The sequence below is a fragment of the Gallus gallus genome, chromosome 3 (genome assembly GCF_016699485.2).
Source record: "Gallus gallus isolate bGalGal1 chromosome 3, bGalGal1.mat.broiler.GRCg7b, whole genome shotgun sequence".
Classification (NCBI taxonomy): Eukaryota; Metazoa; Chordata; class Aves; order Galliformes; family Phasianidae; genus Gallus; species Gallus gallus.
This window is the reverse complement of record NC_052534.1, coordinates 57,018,797-57,045,400: the sequence shown is the minus strand read 5'-3', so window position 1 is coordinate 57,045,400 and position 26,604 is coordinate 57,018,797. Positions and strand designations below refer to the sequence as shown.

Below are 26,604 nucleotides of genomic sequence, written 5' to 3'. Positions count from 1 at the left end.
AGAAACAAAAGAAAGCACAATTTCAAAAGTCTAGTCAGAAATAAAAGGGCTTGGATGCCTGAGCGACCTTCCTGGCTCCCGGTCTCCTAAGCTGTCTACACCTTCCCACTCGTGTTTGCCAGAAGCTCTGTTGTTCTTGCTACAGTTTGGCATCTCTTTTCATTTGGGTACAAGGACCACCACTGAGACTGCCTGTGTACTCTCACAGAACAGAACTGTGTGATGCTGTAGGATTTTGAGCATGGGCCTGTTGGACTTTGCCTTGCACCACTTTAAAGCCTGAGATAGATTTCTGTGTTAGAAATAAAATAACCAATTTTTGCATTTCTACCTCTAAATAAACTCTTGTCATTGTTGTATGCCAAGGCAGTCAGAAAATGTGCAATAAGGAAAAAAAATGAGATTTCTGGATATTAAACATGTGTTAAAAGCAAATACTTCAGTTAAAGGAACATAATGGGAGGAATTTTTTTTCATATTTTTAGATAGGTCAGATGTTCATTCTTCCTGTTGAGGATGAGTACAGATGAGTAGGTGTGCTGTATCGGTGGGAAAAACAGTTCTCATATATACAGAGATAACTGACCATTGACTATTGGAGTTTCAGTAAGCTCCATGCTCAGTCTTATCTTCATGGGGCTTGTTCCTACCCATGTACCCATGAAAGTATCGTGTTTTCCTAGTGCAGCTTGCTAGCTCATCCACGGTCATGCAATTGACTCACAGTGGTTTCCTCTGTGCAAAGTCAATAGAATTTTTTCAGCTCTATGAAACTCCAGAGGCTAAAGGTACGTCTATTATTCTAAAAAGAGAGCTAGTAGGGACAGATTAAACATATAGGGTATGTAATACAGTGTTTGACAGAAAGGCACTTAATGAGTCCATCATGAGCCTGGTGGACCTTGATGCGAAGGAGCTCCTTAGTAGCATGGAAGGGAAATTGTGATAGTTTTTGACAAAGCCAAAAAGAGAAGTCTGGCCACTTCACATCTATCACTCAAATAGAAGCAGTAAAGTTGATTTTTTTTTCACTAAGAAACCAGTTTTCTAGCAGATCCAAATACTAGGTTTGCTGATTAACTATTGTCATGCCAAAATTCTAGTTCATATTTATTTAGTCTGGTATATCAGTATCTAGTATTGCATTTCAGTGAAGAGCTGTAAAATATAAACACATAACAATGCAAACAAGAGCTTATTCTTTCAGAGGGAAGCACAGTATGAGATATCTCTTTTAAGAAAGAGATCATATGAAGATTTCCCTTCAGTGATGTTGCTGACTGAAGGAGGAACCCTGCCACCTTTCAGGGTTCTCATCAGTATCTGTAACCATAGAGACCATAGCAATATCTCCTTAAAAATACTGCCTCTTATCTATTTTTTACCTGTTATCTATTTATTATCCTGAGCTATAGGATTATAGAACAATTGCAGGTAGAAGGAGCTCCAGAGTAGCGTGACTTAGATCAGGTTGTTCAGGGCCATGCGTCACCTGGTTGCAAATGTCTGCAAGAACAGAGGGTTCTGTTTTCCATAGCAGATTAATCGATCATCTGAATGCGAAGAGGACTAGGTAAAATTCTGTGCTGTTGGATACCTTTGCCCTCAGCTGCACTCTGCCTGGTTCCATGGCCTCATCCAGATGATGCACATCATTAGGTTGGTTTGTTTTACCTTTCCTCAGTGCTCCTGTAGCCAGACAAGTCACTGTGTGCTTGGCACCACAGAGCATCTTCATGGCTCTCCACCCTTCTCCCCAGTTTACAAGTAGATATGCAGCACCAGATGCAATGGTGGCACAGCACTGGGCATCACCTGGCAGCAGCTGGTCAGATCTGGCGTTCCCATTTCCGTCCCTCATGCTCCTGTGCCAAACCAGGTGCTTTCAGCCTGCAGATTGGGTACAAGGGGAGGATGCTACTGCTTGAACTCGGAAATGTTTTCCCAGGCCATGAGAAAACATGATTTTAATTTCTTAATATCATGATTTACTCCTCTGCTTTGCTGCACTCTGCACTGCAGATCTATGAAATCCATTGCAGTTTTGACCTTGATGTGATCCAACATGCTCTAGCCAGCAGAAACAGCTCCCCCTCAGAAACATTAGTTTCTGTGACTGGTGACATTTGGCTGCTGTAGGAAATAAAGTCATGGTTGCTGCAGAATATCTGCTTACTGAATAAAGGAAATTAAGGCAATGGATATAAGCAATCCCACTGTGCTTTAATAATCCCATGGCTCAGAAAAGCTACCTAGATCTTGTGATTAAAATACACAGCCTAGTGAATCGGTGTTGTGATAGTGCAGCATTGCCTTTGAGCAGTTAGCTTGACTGCTGGGTCTGGTGTATTTACAGTGGGCTAATCCCCAGACTTACAAATGAAACTGAATTCCCTGGGGCAGCGTGCGTGTGTGATGCTGAATGGACTGAAAACAACTGACTGCAACTATAGACTGGGGAGACACACAGGTCTCTTATTTACTTTGCCAGGTATGAGAAGCTTGCAGCCAGCATGGTCAGTAGGGCTCCTGTTGGCTGGCATCCATCACTATGTGTTATGAAGATGGAAGAAGCTTCAGAACAAGCAAAACTTGAATAGACACCAGCCTGCAGTCTGTATTGGTGTCTTCGGCACAGCAAACCAGCTTCCCAGAGGAGGGCTGGACCCTTTCCAAGCCAGGCTTCAGTAACATGGGAAATGGAAGGAACGATAAGAAAGAAAACAGTGCTGAGAGCAGACTGTAGAATACAGATCTACAGATAGTGTAGATTCTGCTGGTACCATGGATGTTAATGGCTCATCAGGACATCGTCCTCCTCCAGACCCAGCCAGAACCAAATGTTGCTTCTTTTACAGTAAGTTCTTTCTTACAGTTCAGTCACACAGCTGAATAATAATGTGGAAGTGGAATTAGAAGTTTTCTATGGGAAAAATATGGCTTTTAGATGGGCCTTGTTTCTACACAGGCATCCCATAAGCTACTCAATTTTTAAGGCACAGCCTGGGACAAAGAAGAAAAACAAAAAATGACCTTAGATCACACATAGGATGCAAAAAGTTCAAGGAAGAAAACCTTTCAGATTATGACTACCTGGTCCTCCCTCATGCCTTCTTTCTCTCCACCCTTTCCCCACTTCTCCCTCCAAAAAAAAACTAGAAAATCAGATTCCTAGTGCTTGTTTCTCCCATGTACTGTCACAAATATTCCATTACTTTAAAAGACCCAGAGCTGTAACTTCAGGAGCAGGCCCACAGAACTTGTATCGTGCCACACACATGCACCAGATGGTTCAAAGTGCATCAGTGTGCCTAGCAGCATGAGGCAGTTGTCAAAACCAAGGAGCTGCTTGTCTTTTCCATTTGTCTTTTTGACATCTGAATGGGTGACCAAAAAGTGAAATTTGGTGCAGGGGACGCATGGCAATGGCTTCATGTAAGGAGAGGAAGCTTGGTGTATCCATCTTCATGTGCAGCTAGGAAAATCTTGGTGCTTCGCAGCTCTATTGCAAGAACTGATGTATGTGAAGTCTTTGTATATTTCTGGATGTAAAGTGCCATTGGTAAGACGTTTCTTCAAAGTGTTCCCAGTCATCTTGTCTGATGACATATTTCTGCATAATGGAAATGATTCCAAAACATTCTTGAAAGAAGAGCATGCCCCGCTGTGAAGTACTCAGCTTGCTGGTTCAGGCAAATTCCATGCACCCAAGGAAAGGGACACCATTCAGTTTGCTGCTTCCGTTTTCTCCCTCCTGAAATTAATGTTGTCTTGGGGCACTTCAAGGTTACTCACCGTTACATGAACAAGAAGCTGCGTTTTGCATCAGGAACCTCTAAAGCTCAACATTCAAAAGAAGTATGGATAAGCCAATAAACAAAACAAAAAAAAAGAAAGAAAGAAAAGCCTTTGGAAAGGTCAATAAACTGCTTTTAGGCAGCTAGTAGTAGAAATTTAACCATGATTTTTTTTTCCCCATGAATTATTAACATGTGCCATAAAAACACTATCAGCAGAGGACAAATAGGGCATTCTGAGAGAATTTTGAGTTTGATATTTTCAGCTAGAAACCAAAAAGAAATGCCCTCTTCAATGACACAGCTATTACAGCACAGCCAACCATAAAAGCAGTGAAAGTTTTACACTCTTACTGTTACCTCAAAATTCAACAGAAGGAGAGATGAGACATGTCTGCCCCCATTTACTAGTGGCAGAGATTATCACCTTACCATCATGACCAAGAAACTAAGACTCAGGGAACTAATCATACTGCTTCACTATAAAAGCATCTGAAAATAATTTTCTAAAATACTGTACGAATACAGCTCTGTCAGAGAACAAAGTTTTTAGTTTTACAACTTTAATTCTCATCATAAACACTTCTGAGAGAGAAAAAAAAAAAAGTATCTTTCCTGGAAAATTATTTCAATACATGTTGTCTAAACTTCAAAATCAACAGCAGTGGTCCTGCCTGGCCTTGTCATTTTCTAATGGGTTCGATGAAGCCATTAGCTTCATCTTGATACAGAAATTGATTGAGAGAGTTCATGTGCAGAGAACTTAATGTATTCTGTAATATATCCAGGTTTGTCTGACATTAGGGCAACATATAAATGGTTCTAAGACTAAAATGGAGTAATTAGGAAGGGAGGGAGTCCTTGCTCTAGCACATGAAGGATTCCATCCCCCACAGATAACACCGTGAATCTTTCCTTGTCAGTCACTGCCGGGGTGTAACTTGGCTTCCCAAGGATGGAACTTTCCTAGCTCCCAGTTGAAAGATGTCCTAACCCAGCTTGAGTAACACATCAAAGACCAGAAAGAAAGGGAGATAACAAAAATACTGTCTTGCCTGCACTTTTGTTCCCGTAATTTTTCCAAATTCCAGCACTGTCTTCAGTTCTCACAGCTACTGATTTTCTGCACCAATCATTATCTTGTCCATCCAGGCAGAGACTACTCTTGAGAAAAGAGGAGTGAAAAGATGGGCTGTAATTGAAGGCAGCTGCCTCCATAGCCTCTCAGGTGCTGCAGACTTCAGTCAGCATCCCTGGCTAGATATTAGATTTTAGTGGGCCTGGACAGCAATGAAAAGTGTGGATATGGATATTGGGTGAAGTAATTAGTTCTTTTTTCCTGCAGAGTTCAAATCTAAATTTGTGATCACTTACAGAATCACTCCTGAGGTACAACACAGATTCAGCCTGCAAAAGGTAAGAAAAAGCTTTGGACCTGCACTGTGCCAGACCTCTTCCTAGTTCGTGCTCCTGAGTAATAATGTCTCCAGCTGAGAGCCTGGAAGCTTTGGATTGCTGAAGCCAAACACCAGACAAAGCCCCAGCCCTGAGCTGCATGATAGCCTACAGACCCGCACAAGGACACATGTAACAAATCCCCTCACTTAATACTATCAGTCACACTGCTTGTGGTATTCCAAGTCCTACTAAATTCAAGAAAAAAGTATGGGCTTTGCACTATTATTTATAACCCTCAAAGAAACCATAACTTGGCACAAGCATTACTGATAGAGAAAAACAAAGCTTTTGGCACTTAAAATAACCTTGGGGCTTAATTCCACTGTCTGGGCATGGGAGACTGCATGTTCGAACTGTGGTGGGGGCTGTCTGCTCAGGGTCCTAGTAGGCCTGGTCGTCTAGCAAAGGTCTGAGGGAAACAGCTCTATAAACTTGCACAGGAAATAATGGCGGTCAGGTTTCCCATGAAGGCGACATACAAGCACACACAAAAAAGCATAAGAGCAAAGAGAAGGGTGCAAGTTTGAATGTGGCCAGGCATCTGGTCTGTCCAGATCTTTGAGGTTTGGGTTGGTCTTATGGCTAGGTCAGGGGATAGGTGGATGGCAGAGGGGTGTGAGGCAATGTAGGAAGAAAGCCAGTGTTGCTGAGAGCCAGGGGTCTGTCCTCCTTTCAGGGCAGGGGCTGGTTCCCAGCCCAACCCAGTTGAGGAGTACTGGGAAGACACACAAATTATTCCCTCTGAGGGCTGCAGGGGTGGAGAGGGCATCTGGTTGTGTTAGTCTAGGCCTTCCAGTTGCTTGATTTGGTGGTAGGTCTCTGCAGGCTGTAGCTGAGCTATGTCAGATGGGGGCTTTAGGCTTACGGTGAGAAATGAAAAGTATTTCCAGAAAAGGGGTGGGTGGGTCTCCTTCTTCAGGATGAAGAGAATAATGAAGGGGCTTGATATTTTGGGACACAAAGATTATTGTCATAACATCAGTCAAAAAATCAGAAGAGCATACCTTCATGTTTTTCACATTCTTTTGAATTAAGAGCTTTCAGAATAGTTAGAACTGATGGGTTTATCAAGTACAAAAAAAAAACCCAACTGCACATCTGTGTGTTGTACAGGCTGAATATACTGTGAATGTAATTAAAAGCTCAGCTCCTGCTGCTTAAGTGATTGTGATACAAGCAGCATTAGAGCGGATAGCAGAGGTGCCCAGGGCAGGGGATTTCTAAAGGCATTTGCTGTATTCTTGTCAGGAATAACAACAGGAGTGAGACAACATGCTGAGTCGAGACAGTACAGTGCTGAGCTGCTCTGGTGGGGAGGAGAAGGCAACCACGTGTGAAGTAGACACCCATGGTCTCTGGTGGGGAAGGGGGAGAAAGTGTTTTCACCTTCATCTCATCCTCTTTTAAATTTGTTTTTGGTATGTTTTATAATGTTCATATTATATTAGTACACTGGCACATAACTATAATGTAAAAGTAAACATAGATAAACATATTGGGTGTGCTTGCTCGAAAGATTTTACTGATAAAGGTGTGCAGTCAAAAATACTTGGGCACTACTGGTCTAAAATGTCCACCAAAGAAGGTTTAGGTTAGGGAAATATTAAACTCCTGCCTCTCAGTTACTATTAGGTCTCTAACAAAATAGCCACACCGTAGAAGCTGATATGGGACTGAAACCCAAGTCCTCATTAAGGTACCAGCTTGCTGCCATGTCTACAACTACCACGATATTGAGTCAAGATATCAGCTCTGTTCCATTGCATGTGGAAGTTCACAAATGAACTGAAGAAAGGACATCATTTGGGGCTAGGTTCAGCTGCCCCATAAGGCCTTTCCCTGCCATGGTGCAGGCACAGGCCAGAGCTCCTGGCTGGCTGCTCTGCCCTCACGCCTGGAAACAGCCCAGCATAAAATACGAGATCCTTGTGATGGCATGAGCAGCATCTATATTTTATAATAAATGTTACAGAAGTAGGCATGTGTCTTGCTTCTGTCGAGTCTATGATGTCCCTAACTGGTACTGCAATGGGCCATTAATTGCATAATTTACACCCTCTGAAATGTGCGTCAGGTGCTGGAGGGACTTTGTGTGAGGAATGTAGGAAAAACAAAAACAAGAACAAAAGGCACTCATCTAAACTTGAAAGACACTTGAGAAAACTTCCAGCTAACACTTGAGATTAAAAATTGATAAATGTATCGCCGGGGGGAGCAGAGGCTGTTCTCGGCTGGGAGACTGATGTACATGCAGCAGAGTATACATACCCACAGCAGCAGTGGGAAAGCAACCAGTTTGGGTTTATGTTTGTATGGATAACCATGGCAGCGGGCCCCATTATGAAGTATTGCTTGCAGCACTGCAGCGTTGTGTCTCGCTGGCCCCTCCACCACCATTTAATAATTCCTCCATCTCTTCCTGTAGCGATACTGAGGGGATTTATTTAGGTGTCTGTGATGTGTCAGTCTGTGTCAGTAATTCTCTCCCAACTGAGAAAAATTTATGTCTCTGTGAAATACATTTTCACACTTTTCCTGATGAAAGCTCTTTGCTTTTCTGCTTTTCAGGTGGAAAAAACTGAGTGTAATTCTGGTAACTTGGGTAAAATTAAGCCAATTATCACTAGTTCATGAGCTTGCCTTGTGTATTTTTCACTCCACGTTGCACTCCACATCTCACAACTGCTGCTGCTATGCACTCATCTCATTTTTGATTTTGTTATCAGATGGATCTCCACATGGAGATTCGTTTCACTCCTGTCTCATTCCTCCTTCCCCAGCAGATGAAATGCAGATGAACTTCAGTGCCTGATTTATGCATCATGATCTCTCTATGGAGCCAGAAAACCGTAGTCACATTTGTGAATCTCTCAAGATGATGCAGGAGAACCAAAAGTGTGCTGCCTGATTTCATAGGACTTAAATCTTTAGTCACCATGTTTAATTTGGGAAAGAAAAAGTCTTTACTTGTTGTTGTTTTTTTTTTAAATTCATAATGAAAGTCACAGGAACATCTCACGGTCATGCCTAGAAAAATTAAAGCTTTTCAGTGGAAGTAGATGATGCTTACAGTACAAAAATAGACTGTTTCTAGTCAGCAGGATTAAAGGAAAGAAAAGCTCAGCAAGAATGAAGTTGCATTGCAGAGTTATCTCTATCTAGGCAGCAGGCTAATTTCCATAAATGAAAAAAAAAACCTCCTTTCTCATCCCTGACTTGCAGGTCAAAGAATCACTTTGAAATTCCTTTATTTTCCCTTTCATTTCCTTAATTCCCTCTCTTCCTGCTCTCCTGCTCTTTATTTGTGAACTGAAGAACAGCGAAGAGTAGAAAAACTGGCTGAGATTTTACAGTATTTTTGGCTGTCTATATGATAGTGCATGTTGCAGGAACAAATTTAACAGAGGAAATGTCATTTGACAACGCTACCAATTGCAAGCCATGTTCTGCAAGTGACTCCCTTGAGCCAGCACTACCTTTGCCCAGCCAGCAGCTGAAAATAATCTGTCAATGGCATCTTCAAGAGTGAAGATTATCTTTGAGCCAGATACATCAGTTGCTCTGAAATTAATGCCTCCTATTTATTCCTGTGGAAACTACAGCAGATGCAAAGAACACAATAATATCATTTGACAGGGCATATTCTCATCTGCAAAACACTATTTTTCAACCTAGTCACCACAATTAGCCATGCATTTTTTCCAGTGATGAACAAGAGCCTGCATGTCATGCTCATAAAAATAAGCATGGCCATCTTGAACACAGCTTATCCTTTACGTCGTTGTTGCCTCTGCTGAAATGCACCACCCACCACCTCACTGTGCTCACATCCACTATGTGGTCCCCTTAAATGTTCAGCAAATGTCAGTGAATGTCAGTGGGAGTGATTTTTTTCTGCATGAAAGAATTCAATTATACATCTTTAATGGAATATTGGTGGGAAGTTTCAAGCCCTACTACCATATCACCAACACCCACCTCTACACTGTGGGCCAACATAATAAAATAGGAGGCATTACTTTCTGAGCAGCCCTGGTATGTTAAGGACAAGTACTTTCTTGGCTTAGCTCAGACACCTATTTCAATAAACTGTACAGTAAATGAGCCAGTAGAAGCCACTGCTTTGATGAGGAAGCTCCATGACTACTTTCACATTGCTTGGCTGAATGTTTTGCTCTGAAATAACTTAAGGCTGACTTAAGGCTTGGTTAGTGTCAGAAGAGGTGTCTTTATCCTCCCTCAGCCACCTTTCAGTCTGCCACTGGCCATATGTTGTTGCCATGTCCCTCAAGCTGGTACCAGTGTTGACGTGGCCTGGCAAAATATGATAATGTATATATGTGCCCCATGTGGATGACAATCTAGGAGAAATACCTATGAACAGAACATAATGACTCACATATCTTCTAAATTCCAGCTCAGTAATAAATCTATTTATCCACATGGCTTGCTATCAAAATAACTTATTTAATTAATATATTACTGGCTTCTGAAGCTGGCATGTTTTTCAACTAAATTAATAGCAGAGTTTCCTGGGCTCTGCTTCATTAATCTATTTAGGGATGGTACTTAGCACCAAGGAAAGGTAAAAAAAAGAGAGAAAATCATCCAAGAAACCTGGATGGCTGATTATTTCTCAGTGTGTTTGTTTACAGCTCAGCGTAACCAACACGCAGCCTTCAAATGCAGCTGATCAGGGGGAAAGGACACAGGTAGTGCCAGCAATTTCACTTCTATGGCTTTCCATCCTCCCACCACCCTGGTAAAGCCATAAGCTGGGTTATTGCCACCGCACTTTTTGCCACTGCATGTTTTTGCACTTCTGCCTCCACCATGCAGAAGAGGGGGCAGAGCGGCCCATGGGGAGCTACAGCACTACAGATCTATGGGAGCCGGTGAGCAGCACCCAAAGGGATGGGTACCTCTCAGGGACTGATGCGTGGCACATCTCAGGGACCACATTTACTGCGAGCCCTCCAGACAGAGAGGGAAGACTCGTTCTGCTCTCACTGACGTTATGTTTAACATTGAAACAGTTAAAGGGATTTATATATAGCACTCAAACTTCTGCACATGTGCACAATTTTCACTCGGTGCTTCTAATGAAATTCCAGCAAAGATATCAAGGGCTTTCTATGCATATTCAGCTGTGATTGACTCACAGTTCCTGGGAGTCTAGAAAAAAAAACACATGCATGGCAGTTTTCTTTGCTCTTCACTTTAAACACACTTACAGACTCCTCTGCATGTTTGCATCAGTGTGATTGAAGATGAATGCAAAAAAGGCTTTATTCTTATGCTAGGTCTCACCACTATAAAAACACCGCTCACTTCCTCTGCGATGAAAGGGAGGACAACCTGGCAGATTTGTAGTTTAAGCTCCCAGTAACAAGCGTGTTTGATACAGGTTTAATCGTAGCAGTTGTAAATTCTGTTTTATCCCTGTTAATTTTGTCTGTGCAGTCAACTAAATAATAAATCCTCATTCTGTACTTGAATCCTTAAATGATTACAGGATTTGCTGCTATGTTTGCCCGTGCTGCCAAAGTGAGAAGTTATGCTTTATGCTGCATAGCTTTATCCCCACCGAAGCCCCCTCACCATCCAATGCAGATGTCATATTGCTTCAGTTACGGAATCTTCCTAAGGTCACAAAGAAAATTAGATGCAAACTCAGGCAAAGAGCTGGGTGCCCTGGTCTGATCCCTCACTAACATACCACCCAAGATGGAAATAGATGTGTCCTTTCCACAAGGTAGAATAACTGTTTACAAAGCAAGGGTTTTCTGTCTTCAAGAGAGAAGCAGAGTGAAGCTCGGGCACTGCCTTTTGCTCTGTTCAAGTCACAGGGAAACTGGCACCATCCCAGCTGAGAGTGACATGCAGACCACCAGCCTTTCCTTCACAGATGTAAGTTTTTCCTTGGCCAACAGCTTTGACAAGAGAGCCCTGGAGCTTCAAAATGATGAGTCTCCAGGGTTGGGTTTACTGCCTTTTAGCAGTCACAAAATATTTGGCTTCAGCTTAATTTTTTTTCCAACTCCTCACTTGGATTTCCAAAGAGCAGCTGGTATTTTCTTCTGGAGAACATGTGGGCTTACAACAGGGAACGTAGAACAGACTTGGGTAGGAAAAGAAAGCACGGAACACAAAAAGCAGGTGGCAGAGATGGAAGAGTAAAGGCCAGGGCCAGAGGGAGAAAGTTATGAAGGAAATCGGTGTGGTATTTAACTCTGTAATACTGTTGGCTGGCTGTGTTGATTCAGGCTGATATAACACTATTAAAACCTTATTCAGTGTTTAGAGACCTCTCCCATACTACTCACAGAGCTTTTTCCTTTCTTCCTGGAACAAGCTCTGTAAATATCTTCCTCTCCTCACACAGAAACTGATCTCTGCATTTACTTTATGCTTTCTGGGCTTCTGTGAGGTGAAATTCAGCATTTTGAGCCATAGTTTCTTCAGGAACAGAGTCAGCAGCCCTTTCCCTTTGATGTTTGCAGGGAGGTAGTGCAAGAGAAGCCAATGGTGGCAGGATAGGTGCCCAGAGGTCTTCTGCGAGGCATCTTCTGTGGCCCGTATGTAGGCCAATGAGCTTTCAAAATGAGCCTTGGCTGTGCTGGGCTCAAAGTGTGTAGGTACTGCTGTGCTATTCAGACAGGAAGCCCAGCCTGATAAAATGGCCACAGGAGAGACAATGCCAGAGGCACCTCTCTAGTGTTTCCTTGGTAGCCCTGCTCACTCAGCTCTGAGCGGTGAGGGCAGGGCACAGCCAGACTCATCTGGCTCCTGTCGAGCTGGAGCAGGGCACTCACAGTGCTTGTTATTCTCTGACGTGGATATTTCCCTTGGAAAATCCTATAGGTTACGGTTTCTTTTTCATTTACATTTTTTCACAAGCTTCATTTCTTTATGTTAAATGGATGCTGAGGCTGCGTGATCAGAAATGCTGCTGCCACCGTTTTCTCTGCTGATCTTCTGTGACACACAACCTGCAGGACTGCTCCGATTCAGTCTTTGTTACACACTTGCTCAGGCTTTCAGAAAAATCTCATCCAGGTCAAGTAGGGCACAGGCTGGCCAGGCTGTGTGCGTGCACTGCCCAGACAGCCCACATCTGCACTCCAGGCAAAAAGCATCATCGTAACTGTTTTCTTCTCTGTAAGAGCATAAATCAGTCTGCACAACTCTGCCCCGTTGCTTGTTGTCAGAACACTTTAAGACTGGCTGTATCTTTGAGATTTTCCCACTGCCTCACTCTGGTATCTTTGGTTGTAACTGGGCAAACATGCTGAAACATACCAAACATTTAAAACTTGCCTGGGTAGGAGAGGAGGAGAGAAAACAAGGGATGGAACTGAAAGATGGAGGAATGTCCCCAGTTGCAGAGACTTTGCTATCTCTAGGAAACCATGTGAAAAAATACCCTATATCTAGCCAGCTCTGTTTTCCAGCTTTTGGGTTTGTTTGTTATCTTGAATACTGACTATCAAATCGCAATTCCCAATATTTAAAAAAGGGAACAAGTCCCTGCCAAACATACTTTGAATAAACAAAATAAGCTAAATCCCTTGATTGCTTTCTCAAGAGACGCGTGTTCCAGTCCATCAAAAATATCTTTGTCTTTTTCCTGAATCTTCTCCAATTTCAGCATCTTCCTCGAATTTGTAGGCATCAGACCCGACAAACATTTTAGCAGCAGCCTCCCTGTAGGCATAACACAAACTTCTGTTACTTTGGCTTTGTACTTCTATAATCAGGAGAGAGCAAAGGCAACATCAGGTGATTTTGTCATCATCATTGCAAAGCTCACATTCAACAGATGATGCACCAAGACCACCAGACCCTCCTACAGTTCTCCCCAGTACAACATGTGCCGTCCTTGTAAATATATACCTTTATTATAGGCCAGACTCAAACGCTCTTTGCTTGCTTCTCATCTACTTTCAGATACATACTGTTCTATATTAGAGGTCTGTTTTCTTCATAATGTATTAATCGCTTTTTATTTTATCTTATTTTATTTTATTATTTTATTTTATTAAGAGTTGGACTCAGTGATCCTTATGGGTACCTTCCAACTCGGAGTATTCTATGATTCCATGATTTTACGATTATTCTATTTTAATTTACAGACTGTGGGATTTCTCTGGAGTGTTAAGGAACAGTTTCAAACAATGTAATACTTAAAATTGATCTCTGTGGGAATCAGTAAAAACGCAACCATTAAAACAGAAACCCGCATTATGATTTGAGACCTACCTACCAGTTTTTAATCCATTCTGCTTCTTAATCAAAATGCCATGCTGTACCACATCAAACACCCTGCAGAGTCTATTACAACAACCCCTGTAAGGTTTTATACTCAATCTTACAGTATTATCAACAGATAAGAAGTTAGTTTTTCATAATTGAACTCTATTCAGAATTAAATATACCACTTCCTCTTAACTATTTTATTAGTTCACTCCCTTATCAGCAGCAAAATATTTTACCTGGGATAAGCTTCAGTTTATCAGGCTTATAATAGCATAGACTGCTCTATTTGTTTTGTTTGAGAAAATTTGTAGATGTGGGTGATTTTTTTTTTCCTATGATGCAGCAATAGATGTTTATCCTAGTTATGACTTGACCTCGGTCAGGCTATTTTGGGAATATCTGAGCCACAAATCAGTTTGTGGGACATCAGCCTTACAAATGTGTTCTGGTCCACTGCACAGCTCCTGCATTTTTCCCGTGATGAAAATTTTAGAAAAAAAACATATGCCCCTCTGGCTTCAGGTGAGACTTATTCAGGATAAAATAAGTGGAAACAGTCATCCGATACCAGGAGAGCAGGGGCAGAGTGGGGAGGCTGCCAGGACATGGGAAGGATGTTGCTGAGGGTTCCTGCGGGGCAGCACTGCTTCTGGGGGCTCTGTATTCCCAGAGCTGAACCTGCCTGTGGACATCAGGGTGGGACTTCATGATCCTTATTGGTCTCTTCCAGCTGGGGATATTCTATGATTCTGTGATCTTCCCTGTGGCTCTTCTGCTGTTTAGCACTCCTCTCTTTAGGGAAGAATCTAGGCACACTCCCACGTCAAATATGAACATGCTGATGGCCATAAGGCTACAATACCATTCGTTATGTGACGACTCTTAATGCCCCACATATTTCTTTGTCTGAACCTGTAACTGGATAGAAGTCATGTCCTGGAGCAAGCTTGCAGCCTGTTTGAGGTCTGTCTGCAGTGATGCTGCTGCTTTTCTATTTTTCTCTTCAGTTTCCTCGAGAAGATTTTGATGTGCTTTACAGTTGCAATAGGAGGGGGCTTCTATAGAGTCTGAAGCCAAGAGCAATAGCTTTGATGAAGCCGTGAGCCTCTGTACATTTTCAGTTATAAAGAGTGGAGCAGAGCTGTAGCTGGTACAAATCAGGACAGACGATGTGTCTTCAGTGGACTGGTCCCTGGTGACTTATGATGTGGGTCTGTCTAAAATGAAGGACATTCAGCACAGCAAAAAAGTGAGAAATCGCTCTCTGATTAATTCAAAATACACGTGTGTAGAGAGTGGGATAGCTTCTTTCTACAGAAAGAATTGAATAATATAGCTGAAATAATAAATGTGTCCTTCTGACTTTCACAGGCAAGCAGACAATAAAATCAACTGTTTCATTAAAACAATTTGGCACAAGATCTGAAAGGGTTAGGTCCTTGCAGTAGTGCACAAGACCTTGTCCCAGTTTCCCCCTTTCCTCCTCCACCTGCTCTTTCAGTAACTGCTGAATAGCTGTAAAATAAGGACAGTATTGGAAATCAGATGCTTTTTTTTTTAATAAAGCAGCAATTTTAAATTCCCTACATGAATAAATATTCCATATGTTGCCTGAATCTTTTATGACATGAATTCTGAAAAACAACTTAAACAGCTTTCTCTGTGGTTTTGGAACTGGGTCAGGAAACTCGCGCAGGGAATTTTTAATGAGCAAGGCAGCCTCTCAGCTCTGGGTTACTGGTTCAAACGTGAATCAGGTTAGTAGGGACCAGAATTTGTTGCTGCAGCTGAAGAAGCTAAATCCGAATCTTAGCCCAGATACCCACACTGCCATAGGGTGATAAAAGCATGATGAATACAAAAGCCCATTGCAGGATACAACCTGGATTATGACAGTCACTGAATCTCCTTTCTCTGAACACTGCCTTTTAGCCCATGCCCTAGCTTGGACATTGCTCTCCTGTGTCCTTCATTCTATTCAAAACCTGCTCTTTAGCCTCTGGTTATAAGGGGACCATGAGCTCAGTCAGCTCAAGGATAATGAAATAACTGCTTTTCTCAAGGGTTATCTTAGTGCAGCTAAAAAGAACATCGGTTAGCAGAAGATGGGAGTACATATTGTTATGAAGTTGTAATTCTTCACTGTTGACAAAAGTACCAGGCTTGATGTTGTCTTAATCAGTACTGAAAGCCTATTTTTGACACTTGCATAAACTTTCTGTGACCAACCTTTTCTTTATTTTCCCCAATTTTACTTAAGATTTACCCTTCCTTGCTTCATTTTTTTTCCCTTTCTTCTCCATCCATATTCTCTTTTATTCCCTTTTTCAGCTCTCCCAACATCATTTCTCTGGTCCTCAAATTCTAAAGTACAGTATTGCTAGTATGGTCCTATTTCTTTCACCAAGTTCTTGTCTGGATCGTACTACTATTACTGTTATTCTGGACTCACCCATCAAACTATACAAATGTTGTTTTTTTTTTTTTTTTCCCTGCCTTTTAGGCACTGACCACAGTCATTCTCCTTGCTTCCATCCTTCACTCCAGCCTTTTGATCCATCGCTGTCCCAAGTGTCCCATCTTAATGTTCCTAGGCCAGCTCCAACACCCTTCATGTCCCACTGCTGTGATGCAGTTTCTTCCCATTTCTCCTGTCCTCACAGTGGGTGAGTGTATTGATAAAAACAGGTGAGCGCATGTTCTGCATGTGGCTCCCTCAACAAACCAAATGGCTCATATGGTCTGTGTATCCTCCTGAAACGCTTCCTCCAGATCCAGCACTTCCATGCCAGTGAGGAAAACAATGCCAAGTCAATGGTAAAGTGCAGGTGGGGAAATTAACACCTGATTTGTGCAGTTAAGTTATTTTACTGTGAAGGATCATTAAATACATAAAAGATAATCCTGCACACATTAGACACGTCTACAAATAAATATACAGAGAACAGATTAAGGGCTGCACGTCATTCTATCTGACTGATTTATACATGTTAAAAAGCCCTATAAAAATCAGTAGTAAAACTTTCAGGCTGTAGTAGACAGTCTTACAATCCACTCATAAATCTCATTTTCTAGTTTTTCAGCTGCTGGGATGAGATGACTGCAAAATAAAACGATATCCATCAGGTTTAAACAGTTCCCTTATCTGTTTTTTTTTTTTTTTTTGTGGAAGTAGCAAAATGGATCTAAGTAGTATAGTGGGACAGTCAGTAAAAAATGTTTTATTCCAGGATGGAAAAGAAGACAAGGTATCTTTCAGACATCACAGCCAGAGGGAGTCGTGGCCTGTAGGACCTAGCTTGGTCATTAGGAAGCCAGTGGTATGACATTCTTCATGCATATACTGAGTCTTTGATTATTCCCTAAATATCCAAAGATTACACTTTTTGTGTGCTGAAGGAAGGCTGTGAATTACACTGGAGGAATTTTGCTGAATTACTGCAAAATAGAACTATTGAGGACAAAAAAAAAAAAAAAAAAAAAAATAGAAAAAAGAAGATAAAATAATAATTAGTTTCTTGTAGCTATTTCTTTCATCTGCTGAAGAGCAGACACAGTTAGGTATACTTAGACATAAGGTTTTTTGAGAACACTAATGGTTAATACACTCCAAATGCAGTAGCTTGTTTGCATTAAGGTAGCTGACCGCTATTAGGGGTGGAGTAGAAAACATAAGTATTATCTCTCCCAGGTAAACCAGAGGCAAGCACTTAAGATATTTTGGTTTATGTAAAAAGACAAAAGCCATGGTTAGGGCTTGCTGGCTGACCCAGAATGAGCCATTTCTACAGGAAGGAAGAAAGCTCTCAGAAGACACATCTTGGAGACCATCAGTATAAAGGAGTGTGGTTGGGATGGGGAAGTCAGGGTTAGAAGGACAATGCTAGGAGGAAGGCTGTGAAGTCTTGAATCTACTCACTTTGGAGAATTTCTTACACTAAATAAGCTATTCTCCAAGAAAAGCAAAATGTTGGGTATGAAGAGATTATTTCTGGAGCTCAAGGAGTGAAGTTAACAGTTTTCTGCTTGTGAGGACTTTTCGCTACAAAAGTCAGTATTATTGAAGCTTAGGGGGAAAAACAACCAAACAAAAATAACAGCAGTATATAATAGCATATTCAGGGAGAAGACAGTTGGTAACTATCAAACTGTTGTTTTCAGAGACCTGGAAATAGCACAAGAGGGAAGGAGACTGCCAAGGTCATTGAACTGCAGATCCCAACAACCGCATCAGGTGATCCTCTTCTTAAGTGTTTTCTTCTAAGCCTAGTCAGTTTCAGAACAAATATACACATTGGCTATTCCCGGTGTTCAAGGCCAGGTTGGATGGGGCCCTGGGCAGCCTGGCCTAGTATTAAATGTGGAGGTTGGTGGCCCTGCCTGTGGCAGGGGGTTGGAGCTTCATGATCCTTGAGGTCCCTTCCAACCCGGACCATTCTGTGATTCTGTGAAACAGCCTTTTGTCAACTTCTCTGGCATGAAAAAGTGTAAGGGAGGACACTGGATTAGTCTTGCCCTGGGTTAAAATCCCTATATTTTTAGTTCATACCTACCTGCCTAACAAGGAGAAATCTGTTTGTACTCAGTAAGGATCTACCTACCACAAGCAGGTATTTAATGACAAGAGAGATGCTTTCCTACAGTTTAGCTCTCTGGATGTGTCACCCAGCTCTGTAATAGTTAGTTATATGAATGAATTTGTGACAGCAACTAGTCAGACACCATGATTCCAAATGTGGAGCTAGCTCGCTTTATTTTGGCTCGCCCAAATGTTGCTATTTTCATTGAAGATTATTTTTTTTCTTTTGAGCTCTGAAGAGCTCCAAATTTCTGTTCCCAGAAAAGGCCTTGCAATCTGATAAGTACAAGTAATTTGTTTCACTACCAATCAGGCTAAACATGCCGTTTTGTCCTTTGTATTCTGACAATGAAGGCATTGTGCTAGCACGTGGCTCCTTGCCACCAAGGAAAGAAAGAACAGAGAGAGCCCAGCACCAGTGCCCGCGTGTGGCTGAATGCAGTTCTGATCAGTGCTTCCTGACACTGGGGCACCTTGCCATGCCAGACATCAATGCGTATCACAACATACATTCTGTTTTATTTTCAAGCCAGACACATTCCTGCCTCACAGAGAGGGAAGGAAGGGGTAACAAGTGATGAAAAGTCAGACTGGGGTGAAAAGAAATGGGGAAAATGGGGAAAAAAAAAAAAAAAAAAAGGAATAATAAAGAGAAAAGATGTAAAAATGTTACCTGTGTCCTACGTCCTCCCCTCCTCCAGGGGGGGTAGGATCCAAGGACCTTCCTGGGACATAGTCTCTAAGTCATGCTGGTACTGTCTGAGGCCTCCTGAAAAGTTTTCAAATGCTTTTTTTTAAGTGCAATTGGAGTTTTCTCCCTCAGTATTCCTGTGGGAAAGCATACCAGCACTTCACAGCTTTGATGCTTACAAATCTCCTATTTTTCATGTTGTGGTTATAAATAGCTGGCTCATATCTGTATATTCTTGTGACAATGCTGTCCTTTAGCTTCAGAAACTTCTTTTATGGCTGTATCATGTTGGTATTTCATAGTACAGTAGTGAGTAATGAATGTGTCCAGGTCTTGGTTTCTGTTGAAGATAACGTGTAGCTGAAATGCATATTGTCATAATAGGAGAGACGTGCTTTTGGTCTGAGACAACTCAAAATAGACTCAATTAACTTTAAAAAAACAGAAGGGGATCTTAAAGTTCTATGCCCTATTTTGTTAAGAATCCTCCACTTGAAAATGAGATTTTTTCTCAATTTACTTCTTGTTCCTCCCCCCCATGAGGCACTGTTCATGTCCATTTGCATTTCCTCTGGCCTTCCACTTTCAATAAAGGGCGATATTAATGTATCCTTCCAAAATTTACTTACCTGTAAAAAGAGTTGCGACAAAGCTAAAGATTAATGAACTCATGTACAGAAAAGAAGGAAGAATGAATAAAGCAGAAAGGAAACCCAAAAGATCTCTGCAAGGATCACCAGGACACAGAAATATGTATATTATACTCTAGAAAAATAAAGTAGTTAAATACACATAAAAATAATGGTTCTGTTCCCCCCCCCCCCCCAAAAAAAAAAATCAAGGCTTTTCAGATTCTCTGTGCAAAAGCTATGAGCCCTGTTGAGGTTTCCATTTTTCATTCAAAATGTTGCATCAGCTAACAGCCGCACTCATCAAGAAGTGCAGACAGAATGTGTTTCCCCAAACCTACACTGTTAATGGTCAACACTGTCAACTTCTTGGATGCAGAACTGTATAGAGAAGATCAAACCAAACATTGCTTGAGAATCTGGACCATAAGGAACCACACCAGAAACTAAGGTGGGTTTCTTGACACACAACCCTTTATCTTTCCTGCAAAGGGATGGACTTACTAAACTGGATCATGACGTACTTTGCATCATGCTGGGGGTACAGTTGCAGTCCAGCCACAAAGGAGGAGCAGACAACCCCTTTGGCTTCTGAGTCCATTACTGGTGTCTGTACTGCATCTCTGTCCCCATTCTTCTGTTCTGAGAATTTGTCATGAGAGATGCAAGTTAAATACATCCTTGCATTAAAACCTACAAGGATTTTGTCAGTGACAAGTATAGAACTAATTACTTCAAAATCTTTGAAGTTCTCTTTTTCTTTTTCTTTTTCCTATTAACCTTGTCTCTTAGACTTTTAAAATATGGTCTGACTAAGACCTTACTGACTAAAAGAAAAAGGAATTTTGGCAACAGTGGGATTATTTTCCCTTGAATCAGGGCTGCGGGGTTGGCCTGACTTTAGAATCTGTGGAAATTCCAGATATCATGCTTCTCTTTTCTCCACTTCTGACACCTATTTACAATACTTTCTCATTGTGGAGGATCTGCAGTTTAACTCACTAGGGCACAGTGCTGAATCCTGCAAGATATTCATAAGCTACAGGTATTTAAAAACACAAAACGTGAAAGCAAAAAGTAGTCTCTGTATCATCCAAACCGAGTACAAATCTTCCCTGGTGCGGTCTTAGAATGTGCTCTTTTTTCTTTCTGTGGGAAAGTTGCGTATCTTTCTTGAGTGAAGTTAGCTGGCCGTCACTGTTGGGTTTCAAAATGTGAATATGTGTGGTTACAAAGTCTTCTCTCTCTGAATTGAAAGGAGATATAATGTTGCACAGACTTCAACTTCTGCTCTGGCAGAATCTTAGACACTTAAACCATATAACCATTCTATGACCACTTAAACCACCACTTAAACCATTCTATGATTTTTAGCATTAAATATTGCATAAGAAAATTATCAGTATCACCTGTCAGTATAACACCCTCTATGACTGACATGCTGTTGAACTCTTTCCCAGAGGGAACCAAATAGCCTATTTGCTTAGAAATCTGGTACATGACTCAATCAGTGACTTATCTGTGTTGTTCTCTTGACAATTCATTAGTTTTAATTAGAAATAAAAGCCTAGAAGAGTGAACTTGCTCTGCTCAGTTAATTTATTGAGATGAGAATTAAGCCAATACTGAATAAAGTAATTAATTTTTGTCGTTTCCATAGACACGAAGAACCTCAACGCTTTTAAGGGACACTCCTCTATATGGCTGTCCATTAATCCAAACTGAGAGGTCTCCTTTCTTATATGCTGGACAACATCCATTTCCTGTTCCTCAGGGTACTTGAAGGCTGAAGCAGCCCAAATGATGATTTTTGCTGCCAGCTGGGGGCACTCAGCCCAGGCCTTGAGCTGGTTGTAGGTGACTGAAATTTGAGTGCTACCAGGAGGATCCTCCATAATTCCTCATCCCAAGTAAGTCTCTGATCTCAGTTTGGTGCACTTTTAACATAAGTAAAACAAACATTCCAGGACTATGACTTGCACTTCCACTGTTTAGTTTAAACGTGGAAGGAAAGGGTTTTTTTTTTTCCTGTTTCCTATTTTATTGTATTCCTATTGAGGGAATTCAAAGAAAGTAGCTCCAGAGCATTGGAAGCCAGTAGGTGAAAGACAACTATAAGTGTGAAAAATACTCAGTATAGATTTGTCAGTCTCTTAATTCAAACAAAAGTTCAACCAGATTAACTTTATACTGAGAAGTCATCAGTCTGAGAGGGAGGAAGAAGGAAGTGCATTATTCTATCAGCATATCTTTTGTAATTTATCTGGCTGAAAATAATAACAGTGATGTAGTTATTTTCTCTTGAAAGCTTGGGTACCAGCAGAACTTCAAATAGTCTTAAAATTGCATATGCGTAACCAGGAATGATGTAAGGGCAGCTCTCCTGCATGTACCCCATCTGCATTCAAAGTCAGTGCTGTCTTAGCTTAAAAAGTTACCCATCTAAAACATTTAAAAGTATATCAGTCAGGTGGACCGTTGGAGTTGACCATAATCAGCAAATGTCTGCTGGTGATAGAGCATCTGTCTTCCATTGGACGCTAACGTATATTTAAGTAGTGCCTGATTTAAAGTGAGTAAGCCCTGTGTGCTCACTGTCAGCATTGCCATTGACAGGAAATTATACCTGTTCAGACAGCAGACAGAGCAAAGTGTACGTATGTGTTCTTGTGAGTAACTACAATGAGGAGGACAAAATAAAGCCCTAAACCAGAAATAAGCTGTCAAGGCAATCAATGAGTCCACTTTGGGTTTGAGGCCCTGAGCAATAAGCAGTACAAAGAGACAGATGTTGTGGAGAGTGGAAGGCGTCTGTCAGCCTTCATACCAGGGACATTTTAGCTGGAGTGTGACGGCTAAAAGCACTCATGGGATTTGTGCTGAATACATTTATGCCTGCCCACCCAAGTATAGGACAGCTTGCTGGTCACACCGTGTCCATCAGTTATGGCAGCCATCGCTGTTTTCAGGTGGGGAGAGAAGAAAGAGGAGAAATTCAGAATCTTGACGGAAGAGCCACGTTCCTGCTTCACCATGGGGACTGAGTAGGAAGTTGTTTGCTTGTGTTTTCCTGCTGGAAAGACCAGAATCTTGCATTGCAGAGGAAGCCTTCCCCCATCTGCTGGCTAGGCAAGAGGGAGAGATGCAAAGAACAATCAAAGAAGAGGGTAAACACATTTCTGAAAAGGCTCTTAATTATTTTATTTTTTAAAAGGATTGTGTATTACATCCACATGACACTGACACATTCAAATTTGTACAATATGACACATACTTTGAATATGTACACAACTGATAAGCATATTAATGAGCCAAGTTTGACAGGAAAATATATTTCTGTGCTTGGATTTCTTTGACTCAGAATTCTTCCGTGCTGGAGATAATTAGTGCTGCCTGCTTTCCCCTTGCTCACGGGAGAAATTTTTCCCTATTATAAAGATTAGTCAGAGCCATTAAAAATCCTGTTTAGTTCAGTTCAACTAGTAAAGAATAATACAGAACATGTCAAATACCAGACAAAAAGAAAATCAAAACACCAAGCGACAAATTTAAGGAATCTTTTGAAATTCATCTCTGTATTTTGTTTTGAGTGTAAAATAGTTCATAATAAGTATTCATTTTGATACCTTTTTTTACTATTTTGCTAGACTGTGAACTGAATTCAGTGTTCACCTCTGAACAGGGATAAGAAAACCAGCCTGGAAAATAATACTCATTTCAGTATTGCTATCCACACTGCATCCAACCTGAGAGTCTGAACATCAGCATCCATGGCAAGTTTTGTTTAACTTCCTTCATAAACTGAATCTATGTCTATTTTTGCATGGTGGCCCTTTCATAGCACCTATTAAACATTACTGGAAGAGTGTGCTATGCTGCAATAAAAGTGACCTTTATACATTATCTATAATCTAGTTCGGGCTATTAGAGTGTGTGAAGTGTGCAACTATGTTTTTAGAGACTGAGATGGGGGTAGAACTAGTATCTGTTGTCTCTACTATACTGATGAAAAGTCTTCCCACCTTTAGCATTACTTTCCTCTATTGCAGCACTGTTGTTCACTGGGACAAAGGCAGAAGAGGTCTAATTGTTTTTGCAATGCAATCACTCCAAAACTTTTGTCATAGCTTTCTGGCTTGTATTCTGCAGTGTTGACTGGTGGGACCTGCACTTGGGATGTTGTGCAAACCCCAGACAGATTGTGACAGAAGACTAGCATACTTCAGAAACATTTCTGCTGGTCCAGATAGAAGTAGAAGCAGCTGGCAGAGACTCCGTGACAGAAAAGAGCAGCACGTTAGGCAATGCAGTGGAAAGGTAAAGGAACATGGTCTTTCTTAGTAACTTTAAGTCATAATAGCAAAACATATTTTACAGGCGTGAACACCAATTTAATTCACAAGAAATTCCAATAAAATAAGTAGTACCTATTAAATCAGCCATTTATGATGTGACATTGTCTTATGTTTTGGAACAGTATCCATTAGTCTGCTGAATACAGAGATTATATTACTCTATAATAAAATGTCAGGGTGATATATTTTCTTTTATCGAAAATCTGAATGTGCATATTGCTTTCCTTATTACAAGGTGTAGTCATTTTCTACGGAAAATAAACAACCCTCCACATGAGTTTGCAGCTGAAGCATCCATTACAGTTTTATATTCTTATAGAAATTTTCCATTTCTCTGACAGGCTTTTGTTCCAGCTGCATGCTATGCAATGGCTTCTCAAAGGAAAACCCAAAGTCTCTCACTGAATTTAGCATCAGCCTGGACCAATCTTGCTCTTTTGCTATCATGTCCCAGTCTCTCTGAGTAATACAGAGAAGTAAATGGAGCTAGGTCTAACGTGTCAACAAGGAGGGTCCCTCAGCCTCCACATCCCTTGTGCCAGTGCCTGTCCCCAGCCCAACTTCAGGTGCCCGAGCTCTCCCTCTCACAGAAAAGAAGCAGACAGTGCTGGCAGCTGCATGTCACTTGTGGGCACATTTCTCTAAGCATCTCCTTCCTCTACAAGGTTGGCTGAAATAAAATCCCACCAACAACCACAGTAATCCTTCAGGTTTTCTTCTACTTTTAAACCAAACTGTAATGTTACAGAGAAGTATAGTAACGTAGGGCAGTTTGGGCTGGAAGGTACCTCAGGGGTCTCTGATCCATCCTCTGAGCAAGTCATGTCCCTGCACAACTGTTCTCACTATGAAGAAATATTTTCAGCGTATGCCCATTTTCTCTGAATCTCCAACAATGCACAGCTGTCCTTAGCCCACAACTCTGTCAAGGGCTCTTTTTTCCAGATGCAGGACTGCTTTTGTCTCTGATGAATTTCATGAGATTCCAGTCAGCTCATGAATGCCTTCTGCATGTCAAAGTGCCTCTTGAAGAGCAGATCTTCCTTTGAGGGCATTGAGTTATGCCCCTCAGAATGAGCCCATTCACAAATATGATGAAAGTGCCCTCAAACAGTTTGTTACCTGCCTCCAGGTAAGGTATAATGTGCTACCTTCTACCACTTGAGCCCAATCATTCAACTGCATTTTCTACACTGTTTTCCGCTCATCCAGACATTCACATCCTAACAGAATACAAGGCTATTGTGCAAAAATCAATCTACTCCTCTCCACTCATCTACAGGGCAATTGAGTTGCTCAAGCATGGCAAATCATTGGTAAATCTGTGCTGGCTGTTCCTAGTTACCTTCTTCTTCGTGTGACTAGAAATGTGTTCCAAAATTAAATAAGCTTAAAATATAACAATCAATTCTTCCTCACACACACACACAAATAGTAAATGCCTCTCTCTTTTCAGAAAAGTATTCTAGAAATTAACCCCATCCATCAGGCACTACGTGGAAATTACTGTTATCAGCAGTTCCAGCTACATCCTGATTTTGAGCTTTGTATTTTAGCTTGGGGTATTTGTTACAACTTTTCTGCCTCTTCAAACCTCATTCCTCAGCTTGTCTCCAGGCTGAATACAAGTAAGCTCTTGCAGTGCCATTGGGTTGTACTTCTCCAAAATCAAGGACTTGGCAGGAACAGATATAATCATATTTTCTCCTGATGGGAAACAAGGTGCAAGATGACAAGTGAAAACTAGACCGTGCCCAGTAATTGCTCCAGCATAGGTCAGGAATAAGGTTATTCAAGGCAGGTGTCAGGACCTGGGCATTCATAAACCCACTAGAGTCTACCAGTATAGGTGCAAGTCCTGGAAAGCCAGATAGATGAGATAAGTCAGTACTGCAGACTGAGTGGGAGAAACACTTGAGGACAGCTTTTTAACTCAACAAAAATAGCAGTAGGTCTTACATGTCTAGGGAGGAAATGAGTCAATGCACAATGAGTATGCTCTTTCTTTCCTGGAGAGCAGCAAAATGTTGGTAGACCTAAACCTTGTTAACTAGACTTTGTCAGGTGAGAAAGTGGGATGTTTTAAATAAATGAAGTAAACAAGATAAAATAGGCCTTAGCCTGGACATGGGGAATGATATTCAAATCTTAGCAAAACACATATCATGCAGTGGTGGTACAAAACATAGGAGAATGGTAGCTTTAATTTACTTTTGAAATAGAGCATTTTAGGGTATCATCAACATGAGCTGCAACTTCAGGAGAAGGGAAGAGCACCATCTACTGAAGGACACAGGTAGGTTTTCTTTTCTTAATCTTTTGGTAGACGTTACTCATTGTCAGACAGCCCAGCAGTTAGTGGATAGTTAGTGGCCAGCAGGTAAGTAAGTTATTTAACTTGCATTAGCAATGGACTGGTTCACACAGTGGAGAAGGAGGTATTGCATCTCTCTCAAAGCCTTACGCCCTTCCTAGACCTCTGATATCCTCAGTAGCCATAAATGATGTTTGAATCCTTTCTTGTCCCTGGAAACTACTAAATACATATTTATCTGGTCAATTTAACTTATTAACAATCTAAAAGTAGTTAAAAATAAAAGGAAAGGATATAGTAAAAAATTATTCAAAGATCCTCTTAATGTGATTGATGATGAATCAACCAGGAAATCACTCATACAGGTTTATTTTCTTATAGTAGTGTGCTATTTCTTCCATCCTCTTTCCTTTTCTTTCCACTTACCTATGTTCTTAGAAAAAGATAACTCGCAGGTTTGTATTTCTAGATATTTTTTTCACGGTCTTACTGTTATTTCTTGTGTTGGCTTTTTAAAACACT

At 41.2% G+C, this 26,604-nt stretch overlaps 1 long non-coding RNA gene across 1 annotated transcript; it reads left to right on the top strand.

Annotated features, from left to right (window-relative positions):
• The first annotated feature begins 19,681 nt into the window (after nt 1-19,681).
• LOC107053057 lies at nt 19,682-24,041 on the top strand. Its single transcript, XR_001465997.4, has 4 exons — nt 19,682-19,864; nt 21,074-21,323; nt 22,383-22,580; nt 23,061-24,041. It is a non-coding gene; the product is annotated as an uncharacterized LOC107053057 (long non-coding RNA).
• The last annotated feature ends 2,563 nt before the right edge of the window (nt 24,042-26,604 follow it).